At 39.5% G+C, this 12,580-nt stretch overlaps 1 protein-coding gene across 1 annotated transcript in view; it reads left to right on the top strand.

Moving 5' to 3' along the window:
* Positions 1-9,666, top strand: part of LOC135469782 (uncharacterized) — a 126,662-nt gene extending 116,996 nt beyond the window's left edge. The window contains exon 7 of the mRNA XM_064748377.1: positions 4,486-9,666. The gene's annotated coding sequence lies outside the window, so the exon portion shown is untranslated. The remainder of the gene's footprint in view (positions 1-4,485) is intronic.
* The last annotated feature ends 2,914 nt before the right edge of the window (positions 9,667-12,580 follow it).

The following is a 12,580-nucleotide window of genomic DNA, read 5'->3' as shown; positions in this document are numbered from 1 at the left end:
GCATTTACAGTGGCCAAAGCTTAGATGGGTTTGGGGAGAATTGTTTAGTTGTCACTGGGAGATCTACCAAAGACGTTAATTAAGCGCATATCTGACCCGAACAACGCCTCGTTGACGGTGTCCATTTTATCTGGGCGAATCGATCAGCGGACAGAAGCTTTCTCATCGTTCAGCGCTCGTCACATAGAAATCAGCAGCGACAAGTGGTCTTACTCTTCGTAGTCCTGGGCTCTAGACAAAATGGGCCTTAAACGCATCACCTCGTGTTGCTAAAACAAAATATGAAACATTGAAAACATTTGTGTACATATCAAATCGATGAATAACAAGAAAAATGATTAGCAACGCCTTTTTCCTTTAGAACACATGGATCTAAATGATGAAATGAGGATCCTTTATATACCCTCTAAAAACGACTGTGTGTAAATTTACCGATGCGCAGTGACATGCATGTCAGTGCTACACAAACTTTGTAACCACCCATACACATGTCACTGTGGGTGTGTTGGTACTTATGTGAATGAGCATTTGTGCCACATTTTTTCTACACTGTAGCGCCTAGAGAGTAAAGACAGCTCTAAACTGGCTCAAGAGTTATCGTCATCTAAGACCCTTGAAAATATGGAGAAGTGTGTAATACCACGATATGGCAGTTTCCCATGGGAATAGTTTACTCTGAATAATCGGTTTGGATTTCCTTATTAAAATCACAAACGTTTTCTGTTATTAAGCTTACTAAATTAAATATTAAATATATTGCACGCATAAATAGCTATACATGTTTTCAGCATTATTTTAATGACGTCACCACGGTGTCTCCGAGGAGAAGGGCTGTGGTGACGTCATGTTTTCAATGCTGGCTAACTATGACATGATACCAAAGACACCAGACATGACACTACCTACAGTCTCCCTCCTCAATAGAGCAGTAGTAGTTCGACAGACTGTTTTGCAATCTTCGATTATATCATACGTAGTAAATGTGATGACAACACAACATTTGGCGCAAGCATAATTCAAGACAAGTGAATAAATTTCTATTAACAAAAATACCTTTTTAAAGCCTAATTCTGCTGCTAGAGGATGTGTAAGTTGCTGCTTTTTAAAGCATTATCATGAACAGTTGGAATAAAATGGTAACTGAGCTAAACTGACAAGAAGCCGTTTTTCATTGGTTACGTATTATCATAAGGCACTAGCCAACGTCCACAGTGTCGTCACTGCTCTTCATTTACTCTGCTTGCTGTAGTTTCTTTGTATCCAGAAAAGACAGATAAGTAACATTTTCCCATGTTGCTAACGACAACCTTTCATGTTTCTGTGATCATGGTTGGTCGAAGTTTCCTCATGTTTGTTAAACCGGTAGGCATTGGTTACTCTTATCCCTTCATACGTTGAAGTTAGTGATTGAGCGGTCATTACACATCCACATACAGCAGTCTCCAGAACACCTTGTTTATCGCGAACGCGACCACACTATTGTGCGACCCGCTGCATCAGTTCTTTTCTCGGTCCGAATAACTTGACCTATTTTCCTTCGATCGCAAGATCGAGGAGCCCCTGAAGCTCGCGCTAACATGATCTCCATGGCAACCGTATATACTTGGTGCTGGGGATGAGAGAGGCGGTAAGCGCCGTGGCTGACTTTGATCAGTCTGTGACAGGCTGCAGGAAGTTTAAGTGCGGGATCAATGGCCATGTGCATTATCAACTATTGGGCCCTTCAGATACATAAACTATATAGATTTAGTGAGACCGTGCGTAAACAGATCGACGTTGTGAGTATAGCAGGAAAGTATAGACCTGCATATAATAGTCCCTGTGTGGCTGTGTAGTATCTAATCTTCCAAATACATTTCTACAGGTTTTGCCCTGACTTACAAAAGCTTAGCTTCGTTTAAAAAGTCGAACGGTACGAAAAATTGTAGAATTTTATTAATAAATCAGATGAGCTCTTCACGGAATGCTAATGACGTCAAAAGAGGGAAGGACAATCGCCCACCCGGGTTTTTCCCCCCGAGAACACGAGAAAATAACTATTAGCACTTATTTACTTCTGAGCTGCTTTACTACTTTTTATTGGGAAGTGATCAGTAATTTTATGTGATTGTGAGTTTCAGTTTCATTATCTCGATATAATTTACAAGGTTGAGTGTAACGAGACAAACCTTTATCAGAATACAAAGATCATATTCAATAAAATAGGATGGTACTGATTGCTCTGACATCGAGACGTCAGCTCAAACATTTTACATGCATGGATATATAGGTAAATTACTGTTTCTCAAAAGAAACAATCCTCTTTGAGGAAGACGTCAGAAAAGCCATACAGTCATAAGTTCGAATCCAAGGAAATAGCTTTTTTAGAAAATTAGCCACAGCACTGAGAGTGAAACCAGAGCAACGACAGTGTGATTCTACACCGTGTTAACTCTAAGAGTTCATAAATTAGTCCGTATTACAGATCTTATTTGTTTTATTTATATATTTGACTGGTGTTGTACGCCGTAGTCAAGAATATTTCACTTATCCGACCCAATCTACTTGTACACCTACACTTGACCAGAACATTCTTAACACCAACACTGGGTGTAAAATCAAGATGGCTGACTAATCAACACGAGTTTAGTTTTACCGACCATGATTTAGCTTGCCCTGCGGAAGCTATAGGCGGAGTGGTCACAGATGGAAACATATCTGATACCAGCACAGCGTGACGTATTTTAGTGTGTCCAACTCGCTTCCGTTCATCCAAACGAGATTAGGGTCAAGGTCTTTTATTTTTTATTTCAGGGAGCTGGCCGTGGTCTTGTGGTTATGGAACCGCTTATCTTTCAATCGTTGGGACACTCCTGGTGCCTTTAGACGGGGAATTTGCTCATTCCCCCGCCGTTACTGCATGTGAGGCCTTCCTAACAATGGACCTTTCCTAACTGTCAATCAAGAACACGCAACTGACCAATCATAAGCAATATTGTTGCAAATAGTTCAACCGGATGCCCCAGGCATTGGTTGAAAATGTTCAGTCTTCGCGTGACATTATGAGGTCACACTTGCTTTCACCGGGAATGGGATGAAAAGTAGCCCTGTCACGAGAAGGGACATCGAATGTGTTGGATCTTAAATCCACCCATAACTGATCGACGACGTTCATGTAACCGTCAGCGCAGTCTAACGTTATTTCAACATCATTTGTTTTACACCCGCATTATGTGCATGTTTGTACGTGCCAAAGCTCAATGGTTTGCCTAGGGCACTCAGATTTCCTCCAGCAAAAACACTGACCGACATCGCCTATCTGAAACATCTGAAAAAATATTAAAACAGCAATCAACTACTAGTATATAATTTTGGGTTTATTTTCCATGTGGTAATCAGTTTAAAGATTCCTCTCGCGTTCACGTATATTGTTTGAAGGTGATCAAGTTTTTGGTTTGGACGTTTTTCTTCCACTGATGATTTTGCAAGGTAATTCTTGGCTAATATCTATTAATGTGTGTGTTCGATATTTTTTAAAAACTTCAAGGTTGTATTTGTTGATGTCGTGCCTCTCATTCTTTAGGGCAACTTGTAAGACTTGTCATGCTTACGTTTCAGCACTTTAAGGTTTGATATGATTTTATGATCATATGATGTGGCATTCCAGACCCAAATGTTTACATTTTGCACTGCCTAATACTCTATCATACAACTAAATCACCAGAAACCTCTGCAACACCTTGGGGAATGGCTTAGCGAAGCAAGCTCTTATAATTAAGCATGTCTCTTGTTATCTAATTATTCTTAGAGACAATTTTTGTTTAGACTGCCTTTACCAAATACTAGGGTTGCCTAGTCTTGATGATTGGACCTCTATCTAAATAACGCCGCGCCGTCTTAGTGTGGAATAGGCTTCATTAGAACACTGGGATCTAATTTCAAACAGCCCCTTTCTGTGTGCAATTTCCACTGGCAGTTTCACAATCGTTTTGACAAGCTTGCCTGACCTTTCAGTCTTGGAAGAAACTCACGAAAATTGTCTGCTAATTGCTTTGCTTCAACGTTAGCTTGGATCGCTTGGAAACAGCTGAATGTCCTTCATTCCTGGCTGTTATAGAAGGATTGTCACTAAAATCAATAACCTTGTTTGTGTGTCACTTAAACTTCAGAGTCGAAAAGTTCTTCCCACTCAGGACACTGCAAATCACTGTGAATGTTTTTTTTAATGGATTGTTAAACTTGACTGAGCTTCGTGGATCCGCATAAATTTGATTACATAGATGATGTAATGTATATGGTATGAACAGCAGATACCTCAGCACCTGGTTGTATAACCGCTCCCTCCGCTTTAGAATTAATTGAGCCATCTTATTCAAATTTATTTCAAAAAGAAAAAAAGGTATTTGATAGAGTGTATATTGATTCGAAAGTCTTTGCTTCGTTCTCAGTTTAACGAAATGAAATCTAAAAATGTTTTACCGTTGTGCTTTTTTCTTCTCTCTCCAGATTTCCACAGTCGTCTTTCATCAGGCACGTTATTCTTAGACATCAGTGGGCTTCCGTTAGTTTATGCGCCTCTCACAGAGAACCGTGACGTGACTGAAAGCTGTTTATTCAAATGAACTGAATCTCTCCCATCGTTCCTGATAAGCAAAAGCAACGCTGAGTGCAAAGTGTTGGAACTGCTGCTGCTGGCATATACGACCCCAACAGAATCAAGAAATGACCAATGACAATCATTCTCTAGGCCCCCACCCATGGATTATTAACAAGTGTGTTTTGACGTCATGGTGAAAGTGTTCGGTCTGTGATAAACACGATTCGTCACCCTTTACTCGCGGGAACGATTATTCTGGGATTAAACTCTGTATTTATTGTATTCAACAATATCTGGGCTCTAATGGAATTGCTGTGAAAGAGCATTTTATGGTGGTCAAATTTATCAATTTTCAACTTCAACTTTTAACCATGGAGCACGGATGCTTAAATGAGATTTCACACTACAACAGTGTGTTTCCGAAAACTTAATCTTTATTCGTCACTGAGATGTCAAAGTATAATTATATCGTAAGCATGGGCATATATGGTATCGGTTTACAGGCAGTGTCTTCACATGAGGAGTAGACCGTGATGGAGCACGTACTGTACACAACGACACGGGTGAACTATCCTGTGTATGATACAAGAGGAATCCTTCAGATTCATATGCTAGAGTAGGATTGATATTGGAGACCTGTATTGTCACAGAGGCTTGAATAAAAACGTGTCACCTGGGTATAGGAGCAGGGATAATCCTTCATACTGGCATGCAGGATTAACGTGTTGACCATTTGTAGGCTACCATTTGGGAGGATGAATCCTACATATATCATCATCACGGCAGAGCCCACTTAATAGTGACTATGGACAAAACTTTAAGTATTATAACGTGATCATTCTTGTGGTGTAAGGATGTAGTGTATCTCGAAGATTCTCGTTAACGAGCTGGTCTAGTTATTCACGATGAACGGCCTCACTGGTTCCACATACGTTCATACCGTGTTCACCGATAATGTTACCATCTGAGGAGTTTAAAGTTAATAATTAATATATGCAAGTTGTTATTTGTATACCAAAACCGTTAAGCTAATTGTTTTGTGTAAATCGTGAATCCGCTTGGATTATTGGTTTGATTTTAGTGCTGTGCAAACGTAAATTAGTTCCACGAGCTATAGTCGTCGTTTCGAAGTGGCTTGACTTCTTCAGGGATGCACGGGGAACCCCATAATTTACGTTCAGTTTCGTGTCGTCTTACATGAATGATACTCTTCTGTCACTGGGCATGTGTCCTAAAATAAGAGCTGTGCGAGATAACTGAGAACAGAAAGCAAGCAAATTGGCACTTCCTGGCACAGGTGATGGTATGCTCCTTCACAACTGCTCAAAGTACTGAGGCACATCCGTATATCCGTGTTGAGAATGCTACAAAATATTTGTTTTCGTGTTGCATATAAAACAAAACCTGAGTCAACACGGGCTAGTCTTTATACATCGCTTTTGCGTGTAACGTTTTTACATTAACGACTGGCACCGACTTCTTAACCCTTTTTTATATGATTTACTCCGCTGTTTATGATATGGAAGCTTTCTTCTGTTCTGTTCCTTATCACTTCATTGTTGGATGCTTATGTGAAAATCTGTACAATTGGACTCGGTATCGCTATTTTTATCCCCGTGTTGATACTGAAAATGGACACAATTCTCTAGTCTAATATCAGTAAATATAAATACTTCAGACATGTATATGTGAACAGATTTACAACGCACTGAAATGCATTGGCAACACTGAATGTACTTCGTAAAAAAAAACAACCCATGTGTGTGAAACAGGCAAAGTATAAACCTCTTGAAGACAGCAAAGTATGTGGTAATCATTGGAAACGTTTTTTGTTTTTTGTTATAAAGTTGAAAACTGTTGAATGATGGTTATATGTACAATATAGAACCGGAAACCTTTGATCCGCCATTTTGAAGGTCTTTAAAGTTGAAATACTTAAGTGTACAAACATTCAAGTTTGATGAATTTCTTAGGCTTTGTCATGAAAATCGTCAACGCGAATAATAATGATCACTTCCTCTATTATGTATAAGAGTATTTAGAGTGTTATTGTTTCTCTCTCAAAACTCTAATATTCCATGTACGCAGTGGTGATTTAAATATGACGTTCATATATACAATCACATATATTGCTCCTGTAGCGTACTGTAAAAATGAATTGAACATTTTATAGGTTAATCAGGGTAAATTTCGCTGCTTCTTTAATGTCCCAGCTCATTATGACACAGGTCATATGGCTCACTGTATAAGGCGGCATTTTTCACTGCATATACCGTGATCTGGTTCAACACTATGGTGGTTTTGGATTTGAGTGTGATTCCAGCCCAGTATGACTCGGATCGGATATATCGTTATATACCGTGGCACATCTCACTTTATACCGTGATTAGGTTCATTACCGTGGTGGTTTCAGTATTTCAGACCGACTTCACCCCAATATGCATGACTCGGAAATGGGATGATCTTCCTGTATGCCGTGATCTGGTTCATCAGTCTGGTGCTTCTTTGTATTACAGCCGACTCCAGTTCAGTTTTACAGGGATCACAAATCTCGTTATATACCGTACCACACCTCACTATTGTACACCGTGATCACTGTGGTGATCCGATATGACACGGATCACATACCTTACTATATACAGCGACTTATCTCTCTACATCCATGAACTGGATCACTACAGTAGTCGTTTGTACATTGAACGCGACTTACTCTTTCTAAGTCCGCAAAGTATACATTTTAACACGAACATTTTCCTTGGGTTATCGTTTCTCGATCGTTTGTACTGTTGCAGATGTTTCATCTTTAACGACAAGGCAGCGTAGTGTAAATAGCTGTAACAATCTATAATTTCCTCTTCTGACATAATTTTTACACCCGGTGAATAACTGCCATTGTTTGTGAGTGAAGAAGCATAGTATACACTGTGGTACGACTCACACCATACGACACCACGCGTATATCTGGTTAACATTAGCGCATCATATAGCATGCAGGTTCTTCTGATTGATCAGAAACGTTAGGCCTTCGTAAATGTTATAAGTGGTTAATGCATGTAAGAGGAAACCACGCGTTCAAGCGGTAGCAGATAGACTTGTGTTCACGTGTCAGACATCTTTTCTAAGAAAATTTGCGTTGAACTGTACCAGTAAAATTTAAAAGAATAGACTTTGGCGGCCAAATAGCCGGAAGTTTAAAGTCTCCTTATAGCTGTTGCGACATAGCTTGCCTGAAACTGTAGCAACAATGGGGTAGGCCTAGCCCCAGGTGGCTACCCAGCCCTCTACAAAGAGAAGCAAATCTTGTACCTCATCTTGAACAGTAGTGCCGTGTACCTACGTTAATAACAACGCAAGTGACCAGGAATAATTAAAGCCGGCATTGTGATTCAACCCGACAGAGGGCAGTGCGGACCCATAGATTACAAGATTTGCTTCCTTTTGTAGAGAGCTGGTCACGTCAGCTTTACGTTTTTGAGCTGAATCCTTTTGTTTGTTTCTTTTTACTGAATTAAAACGCTGTGGTAATGAAAACTGGCCTTTTCTGGCGACCATTATGTTATTGTGTGGAAATTGGATACTGCAAATTACGCTCTCGCGTCGGACTTCGTGGAACTCAAGAAAAACCGCTGGTTTCTTATGGATTTTTAATAAGTTTGAGTTTTAGGAATCTCTCACCACGTGATGCTTGACGTGCTCCGTCTCGTGAACTTGAGAACGCGAGTTTAACGCTAATCGATTTGGCAATGTCTTGCGAGTTTGGTGCTGATCTCGTGTTTTGCTTCTAGTTATCTGAAGAGCCTTGTGTTTAGGAAAGGGACGTGGCTCGTGAAGCCCAGTGGTCAGATTTGTCTTCCATGCATACTTAAACTGTGCTACCATTTGTTGACGAGTTTATTTGACTTACTTAGTTGGCACCTGCAATTTATGAGGGAATTTACGTCAACGTAGATTTAATCTCATTACTCAGAGTGTTCCAAGCTGTTAGCTTTACTATACCGGTACTAAATATAGTCAACAATTTACCTTATCCTATATGCTTCAAAAAATGATTGCTCCAGAATCCTGACTTTATCAGAGAACGTTTTCATAAAAGCCTTTTGTCTTACTTTCAATACTTTGAGGGTTATTTGTGTAAACAGGGGTTTTAAACTGTGGAGAGCCAAAACTGCTATGTGAAGACAAGTCCATCGATTGTTTTATTCCATTCGGCAAAACTTAACCATTATAATGAAACTTTAAAATGGCTTATTTTTGTTTATGCCTTAGTTGATGTCGCGACTATATATAGACTAAATACTGAAGTTAAAACACAGGCTTAAAAGCTTACTTATCCTTAGCAGTTATGTAAACGTGGGGAGTTTTTCCACCAAACATCTAGCAATGTACAATGACGACGTGTTCTACCTATTATCACAGTGTATATGCATGTACAATACAACGGATGTCCACCGAACGTATTGACACATGGCTGGTGTCAAACCTATATTACTTTACGCACAATGCTATAACCTTATCCCATTATGTCGCGTTGTAAAGATTGGCCAGAATCTTGCAATCATTTTATGTCGAAGTGTTTGATGGTTGCCATTTTAATATTGAATGAAATATAAAACATTTGCTGTCTTTTGCTTGCCCCTCTGGTCTGTATTTCACACTCACTGCGGATGTTAATGCCCAGTTTGACTGTATGGTATGTTCATTGTGTTAACTGTTTTAACTCTTGCAAAAAAAGTATATCATTTTATTTTGTACGTCAAGGTGTAACTCAATTATAATGCCTGGCTGCAAAGTGTTATACAAACTACTATTTTTTTTTGTTAAGTCTTGTACAAATATGTTAGCGGAGAACTGTGAACATGTATAGGGTGTTTCCACATCACTGTTTGTTGAGTATTATTTATATATAGGTTGCTCTGTTAGGATGAATGTATGTGCGTGGATTGTTAACCGACTGCACTTCTAACGCACGTGCGGATTGGCGTGTGTTGCGTTGTACATAGCCAATGGTTGTACAGGTTACGAAATCAGATTCCAGAGTTAATATTTATTCCTTCCAACTATTAATTCATTAAAGCCTTCAAAATCAAAAACTTGAAATATGAAGTGTGTTTCTTTCAATTCTCGGTTTCGGTCGGTCCTCGACAAAGCCATGTGGGTGTATGGATAGTCATAATTATGTTCGTGATCAAGCCGTGATCAAGAATTTCTCACATACCCTAAATGGCCTAAAATTTCGTCCATGACTAAGTCGCTCATTTTTCTAGATTCTGGGGGTTCTATTGATTGTACAAAGGTGTTTGAGAGGAGTTTTGAAGATAGGATGATATCCTACTGGGAAAATGTAAATTTTAGTAACAGAATTAATATCTCATGACATTTATTTTCCTCCAAAACTGTTCTTTTGTGGTCGAATTTTTAGGTCATTTTAGATAGTGGTCGGGTTTATGGACGGAAGAAACCGGCGTTCCAGATATTTATTTATTTAGTTAATTGGTGTTTTACTCCGTACTCAAGAATATTTCTCTTATACGACGGCGTCCAGCATTATGGTGGGAGGAAACAGGGCAGAGTCGATACTAAGCAGACTGGAAAAAAAACAAATCTATTTCATAAGTCGCGTTCACACGATGCGATTTGTCGTGTCGACATGTTGAACTCGATACTAAGCAGGCTGGAAACAGAGGCAGTCTATTTTATAAGTCGTGTTCATGTGACGCGATTTGTCGTACGGAATTGTCGTACTCGATATAGAGCAGATTGGAAACAGAGCAAGTCTGTCTCGTAAGTCGCGTTCACACGATGCGATTTGTGGTATCGAGTTGTCAAACTCGAGTTGTCAAACTCGATATTAAGTGGAAACATAACAAGTCTATTTTAAAAGTCGTGTACAGAAAGTCGAAAAGAAATGGCGCCTGTCCTATTTTCAATCCACTAGTGTGAGCGCGTTATAAGGTAAAATGACCCCCCTCGCCACCAACACCCCACCCCGACCCCTCCGCCCTTCTACCCTGTTAGCAGCATTCCTGTCATCATCTAGAGTGAGGTTCTGCACAGAGCTGTTAACAGAAGGACTGTGCAACCTTGAGCCAAGACCATTGACCCTCGGACTCCATATCAAGGCTTTCAATTTATAACTATGGTGTGATTCACAAGTTCAGAGCAAATATAATTTAACCGTAACGGTTGATGTTAGTATTCTTTGGGACTGCAATCTGGGCCCTTTGTACACACAGGTCTATGCACACGTAGGCATGATGCGCAAACCGATGACGTACGGTGGGCTTAAAGGCGCCACTCTAAAATGAAGTATATATCAAATGAAAGACCATTAAAAACCGTCCAGGAAAATAGTTGGATTTATTGTGTGGGGAATTTTTCTAACGGAGTAAAATTGTGCTAGAAGATCAGATTCTACGGTGGTCTGTTCTGATGCAGGAAAGATGTCAATGACGTCACATCTATATTTTTGGCCTGAAATAAATAGTTTCAAGGTCAAATCGGCGAATGCATTCATAGATCTATATGTCTATGCATGTTAAATGATGAAATTTAGCATTCTAATGTGCCTTAAGTCTGACGTCATTGGTACCTTTGTGATCAGAAAAGGCCGCCACAGAATAAAATATTCAAATGCATTTTATTAGATTAAACAAATTGTCAAAAAAATAATAAATAAATGAATAAAAATCCAAGTATTTTCCTGGATGGTTTTTAATGATCTTTCAGCTGATACATAATTCATTTTAGTGTTTTCTTTGCATTTAAGTAGGTGGATGACGCAGACTTAAAATGGAATTTAAAAAAAATGTCGTCTCACTCTATGCACTACATACTTTTATTCACTTTCTAAGCAGAGAAGGGCAGCATTAGAAGCAATTTTAGAAGTTAACCTGCTGCATGATTTTATACCATCTGTCCTACCAGTCAATTGTTCTGGATATCTTTCAATTGCCAGGACACACGGGGCGTGGGTTCAATCCCGGGTTCGGACCTGGAATGTATAGATTCCTCCGCTCTGACGGCCTTGATGGCAAAACGCGATGTAATCTGGGACAAGACGGACGTCTATCGTAATCCCAGGTACAATCTAACGGTTGTTCAAGATACTTGTCTTCCACCAATATATGCTGTGCATATTTTACTTCCGAGAAGTTCGTGGTTTATACCGCGTGCTCTCGTGAACCTATTCGCCATCGTATACACTCAAAAAATTAATCTCTTAATTTTAACAGAAAATCTGCAGCCTGACTCATGTTACAATGTATTCTGCTACTGCAACAGATTATTCTGTTAAATATAACACATATATTCTATTAATTCACAAAAGTTCCATTTAACTAACGGGTATTATGTTGCATATAACACAGTGTAAGTGGGGCCTCCGTGGCTCAGTTGGTTAGCGCGCTAGCGGAGCGTAATGACCCAGAAGCCTCTCACCAATGCCGTCACTGTGAGTTCAAGCCCAGCTCATGCTGGCTTCCTCTCTGGTCGTAAGTGGGAAGGTCTGCAGCAACCTGCGGATGGTCGTGGGTTTTCCCTGGGCAATGCCCAATTTCCTCCCACCATAATGTTGGCCGCCGTCGTATAAGTGAAATATTCTTGAGTACGGCGTAAAACATCAATCAAATAAATAAATAAATAAACACAGTATAAGTCTGTTATAATAACAGAATACATTCTTAGCATCACTCAGACAACATACTTTGTATTAAAATAAACAGATTAATTTTCTGAGTGTATATAAGTGAAACTTTGTTGAGTTTAGCGTTAAAGTAAATAAATGTTCTGAATCCAGTACAAATGGTATAAAGCACCTATCGTAGCAGTAGTAAGCTTTATCACGACCCAGTTCTTCGTCCTTTCAATATACAGGGTGTCCCAGAAGTCGCGCACCATCCAGAGCGGCGTGTTGCCCCATCTCTTCCAAACATAAAAACCTTTTCAACTCTTTCTTGAACTATTAGTTTGATAGCCATAATTAAATCTGAAAGAGGGAAAAAAATG

This window comes from Liolophura sinensis, chromosome 7, assembly GCF_032854445.1.
Source record: "Liolophura sinensis isolate JHLJ2023 chromosome 7, CUHK_Ljap_v2, whole genome shotgun sequence".
Taxonomy (NCBI): domain Eukaryota; kingdom Metazoa; phylum Mollusca; class Polyplacophora; order Chitonida; family Chitonidae; genus Liolophura; species Liolophura sinensis.
This window is presented reverse-complemented; position numbering and strand designations above follow the sequence as displayed.